This window comes from Callospermophilus lateralis, unplaced genomic scaffold (assembly GCF_048772815.1).
Source record: "Callospermophilus lateralis isolate mCalLat2 unplaced genomic scaffold, mCalLat2.hap1 Scaffold_137, whole genome shotgun sequence".
Lineage (NCBI taxonomy): Eukaryota > Metazoa > Chordata > Mammalia > Rodentia > Sciuridae > Callospermophilus > Callospermophilus lateralis.
In genome coordinates, this window is record NW_027512527.1 from 2406669 (window position 1) to 2432593 (window position 25925).

The 25925-nt window shown below is 34.8% G+C and overlaps 1 non-coding gene and 1 pseudogene across 1 annotated transcript; one reads left to right on the top strand and one right to left on the bottom strand.

Annotated features, from left to right (window-relative positions):
- Nucleotides 1-515: 515 nt before the first annotated feature.
- LOC143640211 (transport and Golgi organization protein 1 homolog) overlaps nucleotides 516-25925 on the bottom strand; it is a 46649-nt pseudogene continuing 21239 nt past the window's right edge.
- On the top strand, nucleotides 21715-21821 carry LOC143388670 (U6 spliceosomal RNA). Its single transcript, XR_013090032.2, has one exon. It is a non-coding gene; the product is annotated as a U6 spliceosomal RNA (small nuclear RNA).

A 25925-nucleotide genomic window follows, 5' to 3' on the forward strand; every position in this document is an offset into this window, starting at 1 on the left:
TGGGAAATATTAATAAACAATTTTTATGAACTATTACAACAAAGAACTTCAGCAAGAAGGAAAATAAAGTTTATGATCTTTGAGTAAACATTTTTAGCGTAACAGTCTCTGCGACCAGATATTTAAAGAGAAAAATCAAGCTTATAAAACACTATTTCTCTGTTATCAGCTGGAATACACTAAAAATAGGATAATGGAAATACATGTTCTTAAAGCATTTCCACAGAAAATGTCCATAATTATGACATTCTAAATCATTTAGCAATTGTATATGCTACATTAACTAAAACAAAGGTATTCCTTATTGCACATTTTAAAGTTGGAAGGATACTCTAGTTTAAGTGGGGGATATTTAGGGGGAAAATATTTTGGCTCCAAATGTATACTGTGCCAAGGCAGCTTCATTCTAAAAACATAAACCATTTAAAATAAACTTTTATATTTTGAAGCCAATAATCCTTCAACACAATGAATAGTTCATAGTCCACTTTCTGACTAAGTGTCAGAGGTTAATTTTATGGGCCCTGTTTTAAGGCCTGTGAACAGCCCTCACTACTCTGAGAATCGGGTGTAGATGGAGGTTCATCTTTAAAACCTGAAGACATTAAGTCTTTTGCAGCAGGTGGTGGCCCATAGTCTTGGGGACCATGAGTTGGAGGTGGTAATGGGGCACCAGGAATGAAGTACTCTCTTGGGCCAAATGAGCCTAAAGGTCTAAATGATGCAGGTCCTGGAAAAAAATCACGAGGGTCAAAAGGCAAATCCCATTGTCCAGGTGGAACACCTGGTGCATATTCTCTGAAGCCTATTGGTGGACGCATACAAGGACCTGGAAAATAAAAAGGAAGTTATGTAAATACCCAGAAATTTCTGAACTTGGGTGATTTCAAGTATGTTAATATAGTCTTTAATTTCTCCCAAGCCTAGAACATCAACTGGTGAACATCCTGACTTGCCAGATGAGGCAAACTAAAATGGAACAAGTTTAGGTTATAGCCTGGCCAACCAGCCATGAAGCAACATATTAAGGATTTAAACATGGCTCTACCTAGCTCCAGGCTTATCTTTTTTCTTTCCCTACTATATAATTGAAGAATTATTTCTATCTCACAAGAGCTCCATTTATATTTGGAAGTACTATATTACCATGACAAGATGATAGATTATGAAATAAGAACTTTACTACATCAAAGAAATTTTGATAAAAGGAAATCCCACTATTTATTACTGTATCCATTAAAAATTCATGAAGTATTTCAGCATGGACTTTACACATGCCATCAGAATCAAGGTGCATGCCCTCCTGGAAAAGGCCTTCCACAGCCACCTAATTAAATCAGCAACATTCATTAGGTCACTGTTAAATCCTCCTCTTTAACACTTCCCTCTGACTTTTCTCAAGGTAAGGAGGGTTTGACTTTTCCTTTTCTATATTCTATAACCTACTGCTTATGCTTCCATTATGGGTGATTACAAACTTTATGTTATAGGATTTTCATATCTGTGACAAAATTTTAAGTTATGGCATGTGTCTCATCTACCTTTCCATCTATTGCAGTGCATATCAACATATTTTCAACAAACATCTGCAGAAGTAATATTTCTGGCTTTTCTCTATATAGCCCCTTATCCTTGTCTATGAGATAGCTATTGCCTATCTCAGTATAAGATTATGTAGTGTCCCATATATCCAAGAGAACTGGAGGAAAAGTTAAAATGTACTCAGCTGTATCCTTTCATTGTTAAGACCTGAGATAGCAACCAACTGTTTTAGCAAGCAATAGAAATGAAAGATGAATGTGATTTATAAGTCAATCACTACTGTTCATATCATCATACCAAATGGTGGAGGAATTGGCCGAGGCACAAAAGGCCCACCGAGCTGAAATGGCGGTCCATACCAAAAGGGAGGTGGTGGAGGTCGTCCCATCGGGGGTTCCTTAGGGGGGCCCATGAAGGGTACCCCTGAGAAAGGAGGGGGCCCTTTCATAGCCATATTAACCTGCAATTTAAGATTTGAAAGCAGTTAAAAGTTTTAAAATTCCTATGTATTAAGACAAAGTACCAACACCGATAAAAGCTAAAACCCAAAACAGGTACCTGTCCAGAGAACACCATCAGTGCAACAAAACTCTACCCACCCCTCCTGTGTATTCCCACTGACAGCTTACAGAAGTTAGAAGAATTCCACAAGAGGAAGCAGTTTGTTACTGATTATATCTGCACAGGAAAGGGAAAGGCAAGAGGACTGGCAGAGGTTATTAACAGAGGTGATTTCTGACCAGTATGTCATGCTGTATTCACTACAACCTATTTCAAAGGGAGTCCCCCCCCTCCCCATCACTTCCCTTTCATCACAATAGCTAATTTCTTCCATATTAAGAATGAACAGAATAAAATGAAAAATCCATTCTCTACCCATGTAATAATAGCTACTATTCAGAGTATCTTCAGTAAGTCTTTCATATATTATTCAACCTCTGAGATCTTTAAGTAGACTGTCTTGTTTTAAATAAGAAGGAACAAAAGCAAATGGATTATCGTAATTTGTTGAAGGCCACACTGCATATTAAAGGATCTCAATCCCAGGTTTGCCTCCAAGCCATGCTTTTCCCACCTCTATTCCTCTCTAACAACGGGTCTTTGCTCTCTTTTAAATCTTCTACTACAAAGGGGTTTGGGGGGTCTTATCTAAGCTGCCCTTAGATTGCTCCAGAGATGTATATTCCTGGAATATGTATACACTGTAACTTGAGAAGTATTTTCCAACACAATGCTATATACACAAATTAGGAAGACAAGGCTTTAATATTTACTTTCATTTACTGTACACCATTTGAGATATTGATTTATCATTTCCTATGAGTAGTGGGTTTGAAACTAAACAATTAAAAATTTATTTTATTATAGAGCTGCAGAAGACCTACCAGATATAATAGCAACACAGTTACCAGAGAATGCACTTATGTGAACAAATGAGACCATTGCTTGGGACTGGCTCAAGAGGTCATTTCAGATTATCATTGTTGCACTGAAATAGTATTTCATTTTCAGAAAATCTGATACCAATCTAATTCAAATCACTCAAAATAGGGTTTGCACAAATGGAGGAATTCTTAAATAGCATTCTTCCAAACAAAAATAAAAATGATGAATTATATAATTTTTAATGAATTTACTTTGCCTTAGAACATTCAGCACAAAACACCATATAAAGTTAGAGTGATAACTTTTCACATTCTATAGTTCATTATAGTTGTACACACTTAAGCCACATTTCCAAGTTAAGGAGAAAAGTAAGCTCAATATTGCACGCAGTTTAAAGCAAACAAGATCAGTGTCATGCTCTGAATATCCTTCCCAGAAATGCACAGAATAAAACCCAATTCAGTTCTCAACCTCTAAGTACTTACTCCAACTGGATGCTCAGTCAAAGAAGTAATGGTAGAAACTGAGGGGGTCTCAGGTTCTTGGGGAACAGTTTGCTTTTTAAAAAACAAATGGGATAGTACAACTAGAACACAAAGAAGGATAAAGCAAAGAGCAAGTACTGTAGGAAAGCAACATGTTCCTGCACGACTACGTGATTCACAGTAACTACAGAACTTACCTTGCCCTCATCCGTCACCTTAGCTGGAGAAGAACTTCTGGAGCTGCTGTTCATGTGAGCTGGACCACATCCTGGGTCTGTTAGAGATCAAAGAATGGATTCAAACTCATTCTAACATGAAGAGAATAAAAATCCTGCATCCACAATTACAGATTCTTTGAAATTACTTGGTCTCTTTACCAGAGGCAATGGATTTCCCAGATGCCTCAGAAGACCATTGAGTACAAGGTAAAGGTCCATCCATTGACCTTTGGGAAAGAAAGATCAGAGCCCTTGTATGTATTTTTCAGAAGAAATAAACCACTGGTGGATAGGTCAGGGTTCAACAATAACTAGAAAGCAACATTAAAAATGGGTTGCCCAGGGGTTGGGGTCATAGCTCAGTTGTAGAGTGTTTGCCTAGCATGTGTGAGGCACTGGGTTTGATTCTCAGCACCACACCATCTACAATTAAAAATATTTAAAAAAAATGGGTTGCCCAATACGTAAATCACAATTTATGAAGAGACTTAAGTAAAATAAAGAACTGCCTTGGGTTGTTAGAACAGCAAATGTACTGGTCCTAAACTTTAAGCTATAGACTTGAAGTATGTGTAGGTTGGCTTTTCTTTAGTCTGTATAACCTGACTTCCAATCTTACCAAGACTACAGTCCTATTTAGATTTGGAAATAAGACTCAGCATTTCATATTGGAAATATGTATGCTACATAAAGTTTAAGGCTACTTTTATAATATTTGGAAAAGGAACACCATAGAGATTTAATTTAAAGATAAAGGTTTACACTTCCCAGTGTAAAATTTAAAAGAAAAAAACAATACAGGGACCTCCAGGAAAAAAAAATGTTTTCTATTCTAGAACAGATTTTACAGAAAACATTCACTAGGATAAAGTAAGAAATTATCTTCTATATATTGTACAGGCCCAAATTCTATGTTTTTATTAGAATATTCAAAAGGGAAAAAAAACAAAACCTTGAAGCAGTTTACTATAAAGCAACATGTGAATGCTCACCAAATCCATTTCTAGGCATATCTCTTTGATTAAGAGTAGCAGAAGGAGGTCTCCCAGCTGGCTCTGCTGTCAGTTGAGGGGAACATTCTCCACCACTCTCGGGGGATGGATCAAAAGAGCCATTATGGCTCAGTGGACCTAAAGACAACAATGCCGTGTTACTACTATAAGGCAGCCTTCTCCCTGACACCAACCCCCACACCTCCCGCTTTAGCAAATCATTCAGATTATTTCATAACCATTATACACAGAAATATAAAGTAATTTACATACATTCTGCACCAAGAAATATAATAGCTCCTTTTACAAAGTGCCCCCTACCTCTCCGAGGAGGATTTTGTAAATTTGGTCTCCCAGGCATTGGTTTTACAATCACAGGTTCATCTTGCCACATTGCCATCTTTTGGGTCATTTCTAGTAGTCTTGAATATTGAGAAAGAATGGGCTGAATTATGAAACAGCAATCATAGATAATATCTAGCATAACCTTAAAACACTATAAAACATACTGTAAGATACCAAAAATCACATACTTCTGTCTCAAATTAGCAGCTTCCCTTTTCTCTTCAGGTATAGCTCTTTCTGCAGAACGAGCTTTGAGCTATTAAAGAGAAAATATTCAAATTCAGTTGTGGTAGGCTATGCAAAAAATAAAGAAAAGGGGAAAAAATCTTACCCAATTATCATGAGCTTTCTCCTCATGCACAGCAATCTGAAAAAGACAACATATTAAAAAAAATGTTTTTAGGGATTCATTATAATAGCCTATAATTGTCTGTATTAGATATCAAAGAATTCTGCAACTACAGGACAGTATTAATTACTACCTGGTTTTTAAATGAGCGCTCGGTTTTCTGTAATTTTTCTTCCATCTCTTCAATTCTCCGCCTAAGAATTACAACAATTGAATAAAATTTGAAACATTCTGACCATTTTCCCTTTATTCCATCAGCTATACTTTTAAAGACTTTTATCATACATAAGAAAAACATTTCTATAGTTATATGAATCCAGTGTGATCAAAACTAATACTACAGGCCTGGTGCAATGCCACATGCCAGTAGTCCCAATGATTGGGAAGCTGAGGCAGGAGGATCACAAGTTCGAGGTCAGTCTCAGCAATTAAGTGGGAACATATGCAACTGAGACCCTGTCTCGAAGTAAAAAAAAAAAAGGTCTAAGGATGTAGCTTAGTAGTAAAGCACCAAAAATAAATAAATAAAATAAAAACCTAATACTAATAACTTCTTTATCATTTAATTGCTAGAGATTCTGAATTGATAAATTATAATTTCCTTAACTGTTCATCAGTGTGTTCTCAAGTAATTCTGCTGTAAATATCTTCCTCCTTAAAACTTTTTTTCTTTTTTTCAAATTATATCCATAGAAGATTTCCAAGGTCTATCAAATGCCACACTTTTGTGGGTCTTGATATAACACACAGCAAACTGATTTCTTAAAGAATTACTACAACATACAAAACCCCCAGAACTGTTTGCATTGACCAGGTTCCCTATGGTCTTGCCCATTGGGTACAAGTAAATTTTTGTTAACATTTTTCATTTGTTAAGTTGAAATTTATTTTTTCTCCTGTGTGAATTGAATGTGTTCATATCCTCTCGTTATTTATACTTTCATGCTATTTTCTTCTATCTACATAATGTAAAAAAAAGATTAAAAAGAAAGCTAACACTAATTCATTAGACATTGACACCCTCCTTTAGAAACTGAACTCACTTGTAATTTTTAACTTCCTGTACAGCAGAAACCACCTTTTCACCTGCAGCTGACAGCTGCTGCTCTTTTTCTAGTCTCTCACATTCTTCTTGACTCCGTTTCCTAAAATAAAGCCAGTTATCAAATCAAAAGTTTCTCTTTGTGAATATCACTTCCCACAATTATATAAAATGCTTATGCACATAAAATAGGAATTCAAACCTGCAATTTCATAAATCAAACTCTGGCAAATCACTTACATTTTCTAACTTCTCCTCCTCTTAATTCTCTACTTACCAGTAAATAAAATAAATGTGAAAACAACATGTGCCCCAAGGCCAAGTCTCCTGTGTGTAAGATAATAAAAACTCACTTTACTTCAATGTGGAAGATCAAGACTGATCAACCTAACATAATTAAACATATTAGGATAAAGCAGGGGATAATTCTTTTCTCGTTTCTGCCATGGGGAGGACACTAAGTATATCTTTGTCATGGAGGAACTCTTTTCTCAATCCAAGACTGGTACCATATAGTCAGTCAAAGAAAAAATCTTCTAGAATATGTCTTTTAGCTATGCAATTAACCACAGAACTTTTTTCACACTTTAGATATCTATTTCAAAAGAATTGTAAATTAAGCAAAAAGAAAAATCTGAGTTTTGGTAATGTCTATCAACCAGAAAAAGAAGCCAAACTGACCCACTATCAGAGTATTATCTACTGACAAGTTTTAACTCTGATCATGAAACTCAAGATGTTCATCTACTGACACAAAGGTAGCCACAATTAATGATTTAAAAAATACTACTTTCTGCTATCTTTGTACTACTTTAGCCATAGTTCCAATTCAAAAGATAATTAACTTGAAACTTAATTTTCCATAAATCAGAAGAACTACAGTAAAAAAGGATTACTGATACCAAATAGAAAAAGGCATAATATATTCTTATATAGCTTCTCATTTAATTCTTCAGCAAGTATTTTATGAGTGGCTATAATATACTAGTTACCTTGTAAGATGCTAAAGAATAAAAGAGCTCACTGTTTCAGGTATAAATGATGCCTAAAGGAATATAATAATTTTCCCCACTGGCTTAAGAAGGAATATGGAGAAAACTGAATCTTAAAGGACAGAGAGAATTTTGTTTCCAATTATCAAAGAGTTAGTCTGAGATCACTAAGAACAATCAAAACATCTTTATAAGAATATAAAATTGTGTTTGAAGGGATCCAAGCTAAAAAGTCAGTGAAGATATATGTATGTGGCCAAGATCCATTAGAAAAAGGAATCTCAGAATTACAAGTAAGGCTGGCACTTTAAGGTACTTTTCTCCTATTGAAGATAACACAAAGATATGAGTCTGAACCAAGCCTTCATTAAATTCCTGGGCTTAGAGGAAAAATGAGGCTACCAATAAAGGGACCCTTAATAAAAGCCCTAGCCTTTGAGTTTAGATTAGAAAGTACTGCACACTTAAGTGATGAACAGGCAAAAAAATCCAAAAGGAAAAATACTAAAACATTGAAAAGACAAGTCATTTTTTAATTATCTTAATTGCTGACTAAGTTTAAAGTGACAATCTTACTCAAGTAATCTCAACCCTTTTCTATAAGAAGATAACTTCGTCTTAGTCCTCAAATTTCATCTATAATTATCACAACAATGTTGGCCAATCAAAACTGACCAGGCACTGCATCAGACAAAATTCTGTGAGAAAAAATCCCACAGAAAAGGAAACCAGCTAATGGGGTTATCCCCACATGTTTTAAAATCACTGTTCTTTATATAGTCAAAAAAGTAAAGTCAAGATTATGAATTTCAGGGCTGGGAATATAGTTTAGTTGGTAGAGTGCTGCCTTACATGCACAAGGCTCTGGGTTCAAACCCCAGCACCACAAAAGAGGAAAAAAAAAGATTATGAATTTTGTCAAAGGATTAGAAACTATAAAACCAAGAAATAGTTGGGTGTGGTGACCTACCTACAGTCGAAGATACTCAGGAGGCAGAGGCAGAATTATGAGATTAAAGATAGCTTGGAAAGCAGTAAGACCCTAGTCCCTTATGAGAAAAAGCAAGGAGTCTGGGGAGGTAGCTCAATAGTAGAGCACATGGCTCAAGGTCCTGGGTTTGAGCTGTAGTACTGAAATAGGACTGGGGTTGTGGCTCAGTGGTGAAGCACAGGCCCCACATGTGTGGGGCACTGGGATCAGTCCTCAACACCACATAAAATAAATAAAATATTGTGTTGGGCTGGGGATGTGGCTCAAGCAGTAGTGTGCTTGCCTGTCATGCGTGCAGCCCAGGTTCAATCCTCAGCACCCCATGCAAACAAAGATGTTGTGTCTGCCAAAAACTAAAAAATAAATATTAAAATTCTCTTTCTCTCTCTCTTAAAAAAATCCTATAAAAAATAAAATATTGTTTCCATCTACAACTAAAATAATATTTTAAACCCTGAATTTTTTAAAATCCTAAACTCAATGAATGATTTTAGCAGCAGATTTGGGAAGTGAAAAAAATCCTAGAGCTTTTAACACAGGTCAGAAGAAAATATCCAGAAGAAGTAAATCCAGAATGTAGGAGGCAGGGGAAATCAAATTCTAATATGCATTATTATAATCAGAAGAGAGAATGAGGTAAAATCAACATTTAGAAAAAGACTTGAAAATTCAAGAAGTGTTTAATGGTCCCAAGCAACATAACTGCAAGAGAAAAAGTGGGTGGGGTGGGAGAAACTACACCTAGGCATTTCCCAATACAACTGTTAAAAAAACAGAGAAAGGACTACAGAAACTAGAAGAGGGATAAGACCAAACAACAATGATAATGGACTCCTTAAAGAAAAAATTTAAAACAGATGGTAATTAATTGGATATTTTTAAATTGCTAAAACTAACTAACAGTCAAAATTCAGTAGCCAAAAGAAAGATCCTTTAAAAATGGAAACTGGTTTTAACTCTAATCATGAAGTTCATGTCAACCTAATACAGATTATAAAGGTAGCAATATTTAGTGAATAAAATACTATTCTCTGTTTATCCTTGTACTACCTTTGATACACTAATCAAATCTATCATTAAAGGACAATGTTCAAATAAAATGAAAATAATTTCAAATAAGAAACCAACAGTGTAGAATGCAGAACTACAGAAACTTTAAATATGTGTATAAATTGAATGAATGTCTTGTGGAGTTCACACTATATGAAGTACTAACATACAATGCCACAACAGTTATCTGATTCAGGAGCTACTTAAAGCCCATAAAAAAAAAATAAACCTATTAATCTATGTCAGGTTTTTATTAAATCCAGAATATATACCATGGCCTTTAAATTATGAGAAGATGAATAAAATTATAATTATATAATTATAATTCCATTATAATTTATGATTACATCAAGCTTATACAGGGGATGAGGAAAATAATTAAAAATATTTAAACTATTAAAAAGATACAAGGAAGAAAAAAAGAACAGGTCATCAAATAGAAAGCAAATTCTTCATAAACCACAGGCACATATTGACATGGATAGACTTATATTTTAGAAAGTCCACTCAAGCGGCTATAGAGAAAACTACTAAGAATTTGAAATAAGTTATATACAAATATAAAAAATGGAGAATGAAGACAGATGATCTAGGTTAGAAACAGAAAAGATGACAGAGGCATGAACTAACATAGTACCTGGGGATGAGTAAAAAGAGTAAAAACCACAGATGATGACTGAATGAATTTTGGAGGAGTTGAGAAAAATAGTGCTACAATTTAACTGCATTACAAAAAAATTAATTGCCATTTAGGTCATTCAGATTACTAGTAGGGACAGAGAAAACAAGTGTTCTTTTAAAAAAAAGTGATAAAATGAGAAATGTTTATTTGAAACAGGCCAGGAATTTAGAACTGGCCTGAACAAAAATTTGAGATTCTAAAAAGGTCGCTTGGAGATCACAGAATTTTAGAAAAGTTAATGGAAAGGTTTCAATATTTAATGCATTAATTAGGCAACAGAAGTCAAAATACCTAAAAATAGTTAGGTCTGTAAGAAGGTCTGTCTTTGCTTTACAAGATTATATATATATATACCGAAGAGTAAAATCAGGTGCAAATAAAATCTGACACAACCTATTTTTAGAGAATCCAAGTATTTTTGTGGATTAAAAACTTCAAATGAACTTTCAAAAAATAACTAGCTCCACACTAAGAAGATTAATATATAAATATATTCTACAAACAAGTACTTCTGTAATCATAACTCCTAAGGTCCTTGCCACAGTTCAATTTTGTGTGAACATCTGAGATATTCAAGTCCAAAACTTGTACCATCAATAAGTAAATATTATTCCTTTTTGAAGTTTTTATTCTACTAAAACATGTCATTCCAAATCACTCAGTATTTTTAAAGGTCCAGAGTTAGAGATACAAGTTCAAAACATTAGAACATAACTGATCACAATGAAAGGTAATTAAAATAAATAGGGGGATCATAGAAAGGGTCTAGAACTTTGAGAGGTATTTCCACATCAGTGACTGTTAATAGCATTTTACCACTTCTTGCCTTCATATGAATTTGACAATTGATTACGATGTCCTCACAGCCTTAGTTTATGGTTCCAACTACCTCAGGACTCTTAAGACTGACGATGGAAAGAAAAATGCAACTTATAGGAAACAAAACACAAAGGAAAAAAGACAAATCTCTACTTATTGCAACTAGAAGAAGTTGTAAATAATCTTAAGATAAAATTATCTATTAGTTCACACAGTGATAACAATAACAAACAATGAAAATCTTACTTTTGTAGTGCCATCTCATTTTTCTGGTAGAGTACATTTAAAATCTCCACTTTCTGCCTTAGAGTTTTGCATTCCTCTTCCAGTCCAACTTTAGAAGACTGTAGTGAATTGCAGTCACCTTCTAATTTCTTTATTTGGTCTGTAAAGGATAAAACAGCTTATCTCTATATGTGTACAAGGACTTAAGAACTTGTTTGAGGGAGTAGTGCCAAGAAAAGTAAGAAGCATGAAAGCAAGAAGCCATTCTTTATCTTTCCAATAAAATTTTAAGTCTTTCCAACATGGCAATTTCTTCTCAAGAAGAACCCACCTTCTAGATTAGATTTTGTGGACATCGAGGCTCTTAGCATAAGTAGTAAAAGTTTTAGATCCTCTTCAACTACTGATATTGTAGTTTGTGTCTAAAAATTGCAGAAAAGAGAGGTATTCTTAAAAGTGAGGCACAGGAAGAATTCACAGGCACTATGGGACTCTTACAAAGAACTATACCCGAGAGACATCCATCATCTGCTTAATTTGATCTTCTTGTTCCGATCACTTAAAAAACAAAAGACTTTAGCTTTTTCTTTCCTTACTTTTAACTCTATATTCTCCTAACTTCCCCAAACTAAATAATGATTGTGTTCATCATCAGAAGAAAAAAAATCAATTAAATAACTAAACTGATTAGACTAATGACTTTTAAGAGAATTGCAAGCTTAGATTTAAAAAAAAAAGAGAGAGAGAGAGGTGAATTTCAGGCTGGGATTGTGGCTCAGTGGTAGAGTGCTCACCTAGCATGTGTGAGGCACTGAGTTTGATCCTCAGCATAAAAATAAATAAAAGTACTGTGTCTGTCTTAAAAACAAAACAAAAAAAGGTGAATTTCTTGTTTGCACAACTAAAAATGTTATCTATGCTATTCTTGTAAGATAAAAGCTTTTCTTCTCTCTCAGATCTATTTTCACCTGGGCAAGTAAGTGTCTTATTTAGAAAGATTCAATCCTCTATTTTTTCCCTGAATCTACTACCAGGTGTGGTTTGAAATACTTGCTATGTAAGCAATATCCAACTTGGGAGAAAACATCTGGAAATATTTTCCTCATCAGTAAACACTGTTACACTCCCTCTCTCTAGCTTTCTGATAGTCTCTAGCCTCTGTTCTCACAGCCTTAGTTTATGGTTCCAACTACCTCCAGACTCTTAAGACTGACTGTGGACCTTAAAACCACAGACCCATAGAGATGATGAGTATCAAAATCAACTATCATCTGCATAAGTTAAGAAATAAATTTCTCTTACTGTACAATGTTCAATACTCTAAGTATTGTACAGGATGTGACTATTGTAGCTGCAGTGTACTTACTAGTTTTCAATGGGATAGAAAAAGTCAGTGTTCTTCACATGCCTATTGCTACATTATACCCCAGCAACCCACCTCTGCCAGTGCAACAGACATATCTATAGATCCAGTGATATGTGTCTACAACCCTGAAGCTTAAGAAGAAAATCAGCCAGCTGAAAAGTGGCATCTGTATAAATACTTAATTAAAGACAGGAAAGCAAAAAAAGGATTCAACCTCCCTGAGACTGATCTTACCTGCTACCTCTCCGTTGGTTAATTCATCTGACTCATCTTCTCTATTTTGATCCTCAGATTCAGATTCACATTGTAACCGATTCAACTGTGTGATATAATGAGTCAAAGCCTAAAAAGAAGCAAAAGGTTGGAAGACTCTCGATTTTAATTCAGAAGATTTCAGGAGAAATCATGAGATGAAACATGTATTTGGAGTATAAACTTACATTAATAGTGTCATCTTTGTGATTAAGAAATACAAGTAAATCTTTCTGGGACTTCTCAAATGATTTGATATGTTCATTGAGCTCAGCGTGTGATGTACACCAGTCTTTGACTTCCTGCTGCAACTGAAAAGTCAAAATACATGAATTCCTATGGGTTAGGGAGGGATTTATGCACTGGATACATCAGGACTACAAGACTTAGACAAAGAAATAGAGAACCATACTCCTTGGTGGCCTGCCTCAATCGAGGAGGTTGAGACCTTGGTTAAGGAAGAGGGAAGAGTGGCCCCAACTCTCACAGCTGCAGTAAGAACATCAGAGCTCTCAGGAAGTTGACCCTGTTTATTGCATTCCCCAGAAAATTGCTGCCAATTCAAATAATTTACCTCCAGCAGGATTGACATTTGATAGGAAAAGCAATAATCCAAAAATCCAAAACAGATGGAGAACATATATATGCACTCAATTTAGGGAGTATGTTTAAACTTTGCATATCTAGAAAAGGTCCTACATGAATATTCCTTACCTCAGAAACAGATCCAAGAAAGATACAAGATAATGACATTCACTTCTCTAGTTTACATTATGTATGACATCAAATTTTCTTTACCTGCTCTTTCGTCTTCTTAAGTATGGTATTTTCTTTCTGAAGCTGACAGCATTCCAACTTCACCTTCTCTTCACGAAGCTTAGCTTCATTAAAGACAATTTGAAGCTAATGCAAAACACTAGAGTTAGTGAATTAATTCCAAAGAAAAAACAAAGTTATACTTTCCCAAACCAGACATCATATAGTTCTCATTTTTTGCACATTTTAGCACACTTCAAATTTTTGGTCTGCAACAAAACTAAGATGTAGTATTAATATCCCATTATGCCAACTATCCCATTAGCAAGAGTTGGCAGCTTTACCTCTGAAAATTCAGAAGTATTCACTGAAATGACATCTTCAAGCTTCTCTATAGATTTCTTATTTTCCATTATCTGCCAGGTGAAAACAGAACACAAAATATGCATTAGGATTTCAGTAGAAATAGTGATATGTGTGTGTGTGTGTGTGTGTATGTGTGTGTGTGTACACACATATATATATACTAAAAAAGATAAACACAACAAAATATTTGTCAAGCCATCCCATTACATTTCAGGTAAATGCAGGGGATCCAGCTTTGGACTAAGCAAAAAATCAAGAACTGAAAGAGATGAGGGAAAATAAAGTCATAAATATTTCATGGCATCCACAACCTTACTGTTTATGAGATAACCAGAAAAAAAGGTCAAAATATAGAAAATCATAATGCAATAATAAAATGTTTTAAAGCATAGAAAATTAATTAATTACTGCTTTCAAATAAACCAGTTCAAATTAGTAATTTTTTTTTCTAGTGATAGAGAAAAAAATTTCCCAAGATCATTTTTAAAATTTTCTTATCTGAAGTAAAAAATGATAAAATTTAAGGGAGTATAGACTAATCTCACATACAGAAGAATTCCCCAAAATTTATAAAGATATTCGCTCCTTAAGGAAGTGGACATAACTCCCCAATCTTTGTTTGCAATGCCTGGGATTGAATCCTGGGCCTCATGCATGCTAGGCAAGTGCTCTACCATGAGCTGCATCCTGAGATCCTAACTCTTCATACTTTAACTGTGGGCTGTGCATGGTAACTTCCAAAGAATATAATATAAAAAGGATTGGAAAGAATTTTTACAGTGAAGAAATCTGATAAATACTACCTCAGCTAGGTGATCAAGCTTACTTGGGGGTAGGATATTTCAGAACACACTCTCTACTATCTTTTTCAACTTTTATGTAATTACAGAAACTTATAGAAATTGAAAATGAAATATGTAAGTAAATTTTTTTAAGTACAGAAAATTGATTAATTCATTACTCTTTCAAGTAAAAAGTAAACAAATACTGTTCAATTGGACAATAGTTTTTTAGTTGATCTGCATGTTTCCAAGGGCAGAGCAAAGCAATATAAAAATTATCCACGGTTGAGAATAAAAATATTTCCTAGGCCCATAAAAATCATTTGTTGTATCAGTACTTAAAAGTTCCACAAAATGGGCACAGACGTGGGTTCAACTTCCTTGACTCCTAATCTTACTTTAGTTAACAGCTGGACTAAGTTCAACTTAACCAATTTTACAAAATATTTCAAAAGCCAAATTAAAGCAACACTTAGCAGCAAAACTCTTACCAAGTGGTGATTCTTAGCATTCTGTTCTCTTTCAGATTCTAACATAACATGAAGACTTTTAGCTCTCTCATCCAGAAATTCTTCAGCTTTTTCAAGAAGCTTTATTTTATCCTGGGAAAAAAGGTGTCAAGATTACTCACTCATTACATTTACTTTTGAGTTTAGAATGTAATTCCCCCCAAAGAAGGGATTTTTACCTTATATTTAGTTGCTTCATCAGAAAGAATCATATTTTGTTTTATGGTTTCTTGGATCTGTTTCTCTGATTCCTTCATCTATGTAAATAAAGCATTCAGAATTAAGATACAGAAATTATAGTGCTACTATACAAGTTACTTTCAGACAAGTGACCCTTTCCAGAAGAAAGCAGTACTTAATACATATGACTGCTTAGAATTTGGATGATTTGTAGGAAATAATGAAATAAAAATTTTAAAATATGATTTTTAAATTAAAACAGGTAGAAATGATTCAAGCTAGAACCAAGGGAGAAAGAAACAAAAAAATAATTATACCTTCTGTTCATACTTTGAAAATTTCTGTATCAGTTCTTCATCTTCTTTCATGAAATTGATTATCTTTTGGGCAATTTGCTGTTCAGTGACTAAAAGGGGGAAATACACAAGATTATTACAATCACTAAATGAAATTCAATTACCCAATCTACTAAAAGCAAAGACATGTTATATGGTACTATGAGGAAATACTTCTTAGCATAACTATTATGCTTTTAAAAAGCAATCTATGCTTATTAGCAATAAGAGTATAAAATTATTAAAATTTAAGAAAAATATAAGAACAATGATATTTTGCTGGGTGCGGTGGTGCACACCTGTAATCCCAGTGGCTCAGGAGGCTGAGCTAGAAGGATCCCAAGTTCAAAGCCAGCCTCAGCAAGAGTGAGACACTAAGCAACTAAGTGAGACTTGGTCTCTAAATATAGGGGGTTGGGGATGTGGCTCAGTAGAGTGCCCCAGAGTTCAATCCCAGGTACCCCTCCCATCCAAAATGATATTTCAATTTAAGCTTATTTCACAGATGGGAAATACAGTAAAGTGTTGTAGCTTGATATTCCTCCCTTCTCAAAACACTTTCTTTTCAGAAAATGGAATCATTTAATTCTTTGCAAAGAAAAACAGAAATGAAAGCATACTGATTCACATTACAATTCTTTAAATTATCTACTCAATTACTTAATGCATGATTAAATCATTAGCATAGAAATACTCTTCAAATGTAATACATCTGCATTACATCAATATTCAAAGTTAATCTGCCCCAAATTAAAACTTATCATCTCCCTATCCACAATTTGTTCCTCCTCTTTATCGCCTATCTCAGAGTTGGAACCATCATCATCTACTCAGTTATCCATCCTAGCAATCTAGGAATAGTAAAATTTTCAGGAGGTAAAAAAGTAATAGACATTAAAAGTCACTGTATCTACTTCTAACATACATAAAACACACATCAAACACCAATACAATAGAAGTTTAAGAAACCTAAAAATTTACCTTGATATACTCTATCTTTTACCTAGAAGAGAGAAAAAAGATTAAATTTGATGTCAAACATCTGCTCAATAGAAACAGCATTCCTAAAACAACAGTCAGAATCATAACCAAGTGAGAATTTAATAACATTCTGGTTCAGAATAATAAATTCATAGGATTAAAAATAAGTAAAGGTTAACAAGCATTTTAAATATAATTGGTAGTTATATTTCATAAATAGGCTCTGACATAAAAACACTAAGATATGTACCTTATTTCACAGTAAAGATGTGTGTGTGTGTGTGTACTCAAAATCATTTACTTGAGAATTCTAAATAACCAGGATAAAGTCTAGAAACAATGACTATTCAAAAGGAATCTGAGGAAAAGATATTAAGGCATAATCTTTGTACTAAGATATGCCACTTTCACTCACCAGAAAACATCTTAGAACTCCAATTTAAATTTGGCTATTGGCTGAATTTAGAAACTAATAGGCTACATCATCTTATTTCTACAAACCACTAAATATATAGCAAGAAATCTGAAAGGGAAGACTGCTAGAAGAAAATGCACAAGCAATAAGAGAAATGACAATTAACATATTCTGGAAAGGACAAAAACAATCATTTCCTAAAGACAGCAATAAACTGCCTGATAATAAAACCTAAGCAGAAATTTTTTTAAAAACATCATTAAATTTCTTTGTAACTTAGCATATACTTGTCCTTTCAAATGTTATAAATGGTGATGGGATACTCAGATGTGTCCATGGATCATCCATGGGATCTTTGTAATAGGAAATTGCATTCAGAAAACTCCAACACAGAAAGAAATGGCATTTCTTTAATGTCATAGCCTTGCTAACCTTTTACTCAAAATGACAACAGAAGAAAATGGGAAGTAGCATAAAAGCAGTCATCTAAGGAAGAGACTAAAGCTCCAAAGTCAAATGCTGAAACTGAGGAGCAATAGCTAGGAACCAGATCCCACATAACCTAGTGAAAAGATAAACAGGTACTGGGGTTCTTGAAATGAAAGAAACAAAAGAGAAATATAAAGTGTTTTCATGTTTTTCCCTTCTCTTTATTTCCTTTTTCCTTTTAGCTGAGAAAAAGTTCAATGAGATTGAACTGTGAAAATTCCTCACAGGAATCCAGGCAAACGATTCTTCTATTTAAGAAGGGAATGCTTTTTAAGAGATTTTACACTCAATTGTACAAGGAGAGGAAACTTATCTTAACAATGATATGTCTGATATAGTTAAGAAATCAGAAAAAGAACACTCAGATTTGAAAAGATTTGTATCCAATGCTTTTGGCCTCTTTAACTGTTAGGCTTTTCATATGCAAAGTCCATTTACCTAAAATAATTTTCTTCCAATTATGTTAAATAACTATGAAACAGAATGACCTACGGTACAAACATATGTATGTATAAGCTTATATATATACGCTTATACATATATGTACACACATACACAGAGATAGACTAATTCTGCTCAGAAAAAAAGATTTAATGAACAAAACATTTAATGGATTTTTGGACAACACATAATCTATACTTCCAAATAAAAAGGTATTTTCTGAACATATGATCAAATCATAAAATCTGGGAAAAATATATATAAAAGACTGGAAAAATTATCTTATCTCCTTTTTCTCATTTTACTGTATTTCTTTGTAGCATTTCCCCCTGTTTATATGTGTTTATATTAACATACAGTTCATCAACATTTAAATCTTAGTTTCTGCTTTTTTTTCCCACTTCATATTTAATTGTGAGCATTTTCTGTACCTCAAAGCTTTGAAATAGATAAATCTGCCTACTATTCCATTAAGCGAACATACAATATCCCCTAAATGAATTATGTTGTGCTAAGTCTTCAATCTAATACACTGTTCCACTGAAAAACATTACCAAAACCTTCAAAGCATAGTTATTTCTTTAATATAGATTACTAGACATATATGCTACATAAAAGGATATTTATCTAACCTATACCATCTTTTATACCACTTTTAAGACTTCTGATACGTATGAAACTACTGGTCAGGATGGCTGTAAGAATTACCAGTTCTACCAACTGCACCCACACTAAATTATTTTATAAGGTTAGTTTGACTTAAACCACTAATTTGTGTTTTAGCAACTGAAAAGGAAAAAAGGGGGGGGCAGTGACTATATAAAATAATCCTTGTGCTTATGTGCTAAGGTATAAGTAAGTTAATTTACTCACAACAAGAACAGTTCTCCAAAAGAAAATGACAAAGGATACCAATCCAAAGAAAACAGTGAAAACTACAGGCTCCCATGGTAGTCCATAAAAATCAGGCCCAGGTTGATACTCATCAGGCAATGTAGTAAACAGCTGAAACAGACAAATTAGAAGAAATGGGAAACCTTAAATTTATAACAAAACAGTCACAAAGAATCATGGCAATTCTAAACCAACCTCCTCGTCAGAAATCCACCTCCTCAATATTTTCCAATAGTTTCTTCAAGAGAAAGGATACTGATAGTCTCATATTTTTTGTTCACTTGCAGTGTTTTCAAGTATAATGAATCTAAATACTTTTTTAAAAAATTTATTTATGTATCTTTAGTTTCAGGTGGACACATTATTTTGTTTTTATATGGTGCTAAGGATTGAACCCCTAACCCTAACCCTAACCCTGACCATAACCCTAAATTTAACCCTAACCCTAACCCTAACCCTAACCCTGTGCCTCATGCATGCTAGGCAAGCGCTCTACCACTGAACCACAACCCCAGCCTGAATCTAAATACTTTAAATTGAGCATACTTTAAATTTTCTAGTTTGTAACAGGCCCTATATCATCACGTTGTCTAACACCTGGCTAGAATCCCTCTGGATCATTCTTTTCTCTTAGATAACCTGGTTTTTATAATTTAAAAAATTCATCTAAGACAAAAACTTAAATATATGAAAGAACTAATTAATTTTATGGCAACAAATAAAAACAATGAAACAATAAAAAGATTTCAAGCCCCTTTGGGTATCATTTGATAAGCTAGAAAAATACCTTACTATTCTGAAAAGTGTTTAAATAAAGAAAAGGAATCAAATATTTATCTCCTGCCTTAACTCTACAAACCAAATATCTGTGTAAAGAATAATCAATCATAGCCAGGCGCCATGGGACACACTTGTAATCCCAGTAGCTAGGGAGGCTGAGGAGGGAGGATAGCAAGTTCAAAGTCAGCCTCAGCAAAAGGGAATTGCTAAGCAACTCAGTGAAACACTGTATATAAATAAAATACAAAATAGGGCTGGGGATATGGCTCACTAGCCAAATGCCCCTGAGTTTAATTTCCAATACCCCCGCCACCAAGAAAAAAGAATAATCAAATTTTTATTTGTGTAGGCATCCCATCCTTTAAATGAAGAAAGAAAAATCCAGCAACTAAGACCATTGCTATTTTGCAACCTATAATATATTAGCAAATCTCACCAACATCACTGTTGACTAGTAGTCAACGTCAAAGGAGAGGATATGCATATGTCAATGCAATATTTCCTATTAAGTTTTCATAAGAAAAAGAATTGAACCTAAACCTGACTATGAATTTCCAAGAAATATAAAGCAACAGAGAGAAGCTGAGGTTGTTAGCTCAGCACTTGCCTAGAATGCATGCAGCCCGAGGTTCAATCCCAGCACCACCAAAAAAAAAAAAAAAAGGCAATAGAGAAAACAGGTTAAATTGTTGTACCAGGGGAATGTCATTTATTCACCAAAACTACAATATATCCTAGAAGTCCCACAAACATATTTTTTCAATTATTGCAAAAAGTTACAACAAAAGGAGAAATCAATAGATACCAGAAAGTTGGAATATATATATATATATAGTTTTTTTTGGTACCAGGGATTGAACTCAAGAGCACTTGATCACTGAGCCACATCCCCAGTCTCAGCCCCATTTTGTATTTTATTTAGAGACAGGGTCTCACTGAGTTACTTAGAACCTCACTTTTGCTAAGGCTGGCTTTGAACTCATGATTCTCTCTCAGCCTCCCGAGCCACTAGGATATTAAGGCATGTGCCACCATGCCCAGTCAAAATATATATTTTAAAGAGCTATTTTTCAGATAGAAAGCCACAAGGAACATGCAACTGTCACCCCTAAGAGCAGGAGAACAAATAGGTGAGCATTCTACCTTCAGGCACCCTCTAGACCTCAGTTTGGGAAGGGGAACCCAAATGGGGCCTAACAGTCTCACTGAGGAGAAAGAGACCAGAGTTCCAGAAGATTAAGCAGCCAAAAACATGTAGAGAAAAACTACCAGAAAGATGGGAGCCACAAAGAAAAAGAGTTCCAGAAATCTGCATGGAGGTGGTCTTCAGTTTGGGGCTACATTCTAAGCAGTACCTGCAAGGGCCAAGAACAACTATAAGCTAACCAATCCCACAGTTGGCACTGAGCTTGGAAAAGTCTGGATTCCAGCTAACCAGATAGAGTTGACATACAAAAACAGTATGGTCAACCAGCTCATGAAGAAGTATTTGATCCAGGCATGATGGCACATGTCTGTAATCCCAGCAGCTCAGAAGGTGTAGGTAGGAGGATCCCAAGTTTGAGGCTGGCAACTTATCAAGAGCCTAAGCAAGTTAGTGAGACCCTATCTCAAAAAAAAAAAGTTCACTCAATATCATTAATTATCAGGAAATAAACTCACAAAGACATACCCACTAGAATGGCCCAAGTGCTAGTGAAGATGAAGTCAAGTGGAAGTCTCCTAAATTGCTGGTGGAAGTATAAAATGATTGTGGTCATTTATTAGCATGGCTTGACAGTATCACATAAGATAAAAACATACATTAAACGTAGGAGGCAATTGCACTCCTAGATATGAGTCCACTTATAGGGGCATATATATGAAATAGTACTGTAGGAAAAATGAATCTATAGTTTAAAAAAAAGTTATCAGTGGTTGCCTGGAACAGGTGGTGAAGGAACTCACTGAGAAGGATCCCAAGGAAACCCCTTTTCTAGTGAAAAAACTGTTCTATATCTTGATTATGGTAGTTTTTACATGGGTATCTACATTTGTTAAAACTCAGAGTGTGATTGCTTTGGCAGCACATATACTAAAATTGGGACAATACAGAAAAAATTAGCATGGTCCCTGAGCAAGGATGACACCCACATTTGTGAAGCATTCCATTGTTTTGTGGAAACAACCCTTCAACAGATGAATGGATAAAGAAACTGTGGTACATATACAAAATGAAATGTTACTTATAGCATTAAAAGAGAAAAAAATTATGTCATCTGCGGGTGAATGGGAATAACAGGCTAAGGGAAGTAAGCCAATCCCAAAACCCAAAAACTGTATGTTCTCTCTGAAAGTGGATGCTGACCCATAATGGGGGTGAGGTGGGTGGCAAGGGGCATGGAAAGAATGGAGGAACTTTGGGCAAAGGGGAGGTAGGACAGGCGAGAGGGCATAGGGATAGGAAAGATGGTGGAATGATATGAACTTCATTACCCGAGGTACATGTAGGACTACTACACGTGTTGTGTACAACTAGAAAAAGTTTTGTTCCATTTATGTACAATGAATCGAAATGCATTCTGCTATCATGTATAACCAATTAGAACAAATTTAAAAAAAAACTCACTGATATTGGCTATCAAGGAATTACTGTTAAGTTGGGTGATGGCCCATGGGTTCATTATACTATTCTCTATGCTTTTCTTTAAAGCTTTTCTAATTAAATTTATTTTTTAATTAGTACATAGAAATAAACATTTTAATTATTAAAGTAGGTAACATGACATTTTGATGCATGTATACACTATGTAACGTTTAAATCAGGTTAAATATATCTACCTCCTCAAACATCATTTATGGTAAAACTTTCACAATCTTTTCTTCTATTATTCTGAAATGTACAATATGTTATGGTTACCTATAGTCCCCTACTATTCTCTCTGCTCTTATTTGAAAGTTTCCATGATAAAAATACTAAAAATAATTTTTAAATTAAGATATAACTTCAAATATTTAAAGGAGTTCTATGTAGAAAAGAATTCAATTTTATAGAGGAAATCATGTGGAGGAAAATTTGGAGTCAATACAAGGATGAACTAGACAACAGAAGAACATATAGCCTTGTAAGAGAGTGACTCATGCTAGGAAATACTGGTGTACAGGCCTCATAATTACTCGTCAGGGCCACAGTAAAGAAAATTACACCAATGAGTGAGAAACTAGACTAACAGCCTTCCAAGGTTTCTTTTAACACTAAGATTCTACTAAGATTCCATTGATCAATGAATCTGATTGGTGCACAACTCCCAAACACATCAGAGCCTATTACTCTCCAGTCCTATCAGATATCATACTACTTGTTTAAGATTTTACATTGACTTGTTCATAATTTTTGCATATATTTGTTAAGTCCTTTTCTTAAGGCTTTCAAAAGTCACAATCATGCCTTTTTCCTGTTAGACTCTTTTAGTCCTCGCACAATGTCCTGTACATACTGGGCCATCAAAATGCCTTTTTGAAGGCTCCTTTCAAATCAGTCTCGTAACATTGTGCCTCTTCTTTGATACTCACGTCAATGTCTTACCTATCACCACAAAATCACTGACCATACCTGCACCACATTCGTGTACCCCGACCTAGACCTAGAGGAGTGCTCTGTGCATACCTAAAAATATGAATAAAGAAATCCTTCCCATATCGTGAGGCTGTAAACTTTCCAAGTGATGTTGATTCATTCTGATAATCAAATTATGACTGTGGAAGACTGGGCTTTAATCACTGGAAATATCATTATTCTAACTGCCTGGCTTGTACATACTCCTTACCCAGGTGGCTGCCACCACCATGAACAAACATGGAGCCAACTGAAAAATGATTCATTTCTCTCCATCACATCTTTTCCACCCTGGTGGTCTTTCCTCCCCAGGTATTCATTGTCTTTATACCACGTCTGACTGCCTACATGAGAATTAGGGGTTCGTGGGGGTAAAACCCTACAAAATGCCAGACATCTCACCAGACACTTTACCTTGTCAAATCATTTAATTCTTATGATTGGAGTAAGCATTATCTACATTTTTCAGATGGGGAATCTGATATTCAAAAGTTTAGTTATCTGCCCAAACTTCTAAATGATAACCTTGGGATTTGAAACCAGATCTACCTGGCTTCAAAATCTATACATTTTACAAGGAAAACAACAACATCATTTTTCTTACACAAGTCTTGAAATAACACAACCTACAGGAAACAACTTCAGTTGAGACGGATTACTGTCACAATGGCCCTAGGACCATCTTATCCTCCAAGCTCTAAAAGCTTTCTCATTCCTATAATTAAACTCTAAAAGTCCAACATCAACAAATACCATGAGGGGGAGGTAAGTCCTAAAATGCTTAGATAAGCTTCTAGACAGATTAAATGTCTTGTTTGGATCATGATTTTCTTTAGAAAGGTCAGCCTTAAGTGACTCTTTCTAAGAAACAGATCTAACCTAATTCCTTTCATTCTTAAAACTTTCTAAGGATCCCCACTATTAATGGTCTAATGCTACTTTGGCTCATGACTTCCTTTAAGATTTGCTGGCCTCTCCAACAGACCATCCCCCTCCAACTTCACACGTTATACAACACCAACTATTCACATTTTCCTGGCCTCCCCAAATATCTTTTTCTTCATGTTTCCATTTCTCTGAACACATTTCTTCTGACTGCCAGCTTCCCCCACCATCCTCCACCCCAGCCTGTCTAATCAACAACAAACCACATGACACACTCCTGTTTGCCCTTTGCCTGTGCTTCAAACACATCTCAACTACTTTCTGACCTTATTGATCACCCTTCCAACCATAATAAATGCATTTATGGACAATAATGTTCAACCATGAAATAAACACCTCTCTTTCTGCCATTATCTTACTGTGTTTCAAGAACGAAAGGTTCTGAGGGGAAGAACCAAGTTTTTTCAGGTGTACAAATGTCCAGCCTTGGTAGACAGCAAATCTTCCTCATATGCTAAACTAAGTAGCCATTAAGCCACACCCCTATGGCTTTTGTTTTAGGAGCTATCTACTCAATGGGTCAGGAATCATTTTCATAAAGACATTTTAAGTTCTTCACTTCATGACCAGAAGCCACTTAAAAACTAATAAATAATCAACATTCTAATTGAAGAAACTATGTCAAACTTACCATCTTAGTGAAATAAAGCAAGTATGAATATAACAAGGAAAGCATGTTGTCCAAAAGGGTGGCATCTGGTGGCTCTTCCACCTTTATCTCCTTTAGTTGGTCTTCTGTATCAGCATCATCAACAGGAGTACCTTCTGTTATAAGTAGCTCTAAAATTGAAAGGGGAAATGGCTATTTTATTTTATGCTATAGAATAAGAATTGTCTCTCTTCAGTTTCAATATTCATCGAGTGTTTCACTAAATATATGAGTCACAGTGCCTGGAATATGTGGCTCTCCTAAAGACAATTAACACAGAGAAAAAAACTTCAAAATCCTAATTAAAGCTGTCAGACCCTTCAATTATAAAATGAACAATCTCCACTCTACTCTCCACTACTTCCATGGCCATACAACTGCTATCAGAACAATATTTACTAAAGGAAAATTTTTAAAACCAGAGAGATATAGACAGGGTCACATTCAACAAACATGGATTTAGTGCTGGTGAAACTTTGTGTTAAAAATTTTAGGAAAGCTGAAAGAGAGGGAGTCTTGGTTTGCAGATTTACAGGTGGAATGAGCCAAGGCTTAACACAGCATCTGGCACCTGGCAGAGATACTCAACAACTATTTATTGAGTGGACAGATGACAGCTATTTAAAAAGAACACAGTAATACCAAGAGAGACTAAAGGGAATTGGGTACAGACCTGCATTGAGGCTCTGTGAATGAGGTAGAATTCCAGTTAGACCTGAGAGCTTGTAGGTGTGGAATTTCAGTATGAGTTATATGAGCCTGGAGTATGTTTGATTAAACAGCTAGGAGTCCAACATGCAGTTATTAAGAAGTTGGACCAGTTGGGCTGGGGATGTGGCTCAAGCGGTAATGCACTCGTCTGGCCATGCGGCCAGGGTTCGATCCTCAGCACCACATATAAAAAAAAAAAAAAAAAAAAAAGATGTTGTGTCCGCCAATTCCATTTACCACTATTTTTTTAAGCTTTTGCCTACTTTTTAAATTTTTTTTTTGTTTTTGATTGACCTTTATTTTATTTATTTGTATGCAGTGCTGAGAATCAAACCCAGTGCCTCACATGTTAGACAAGCAC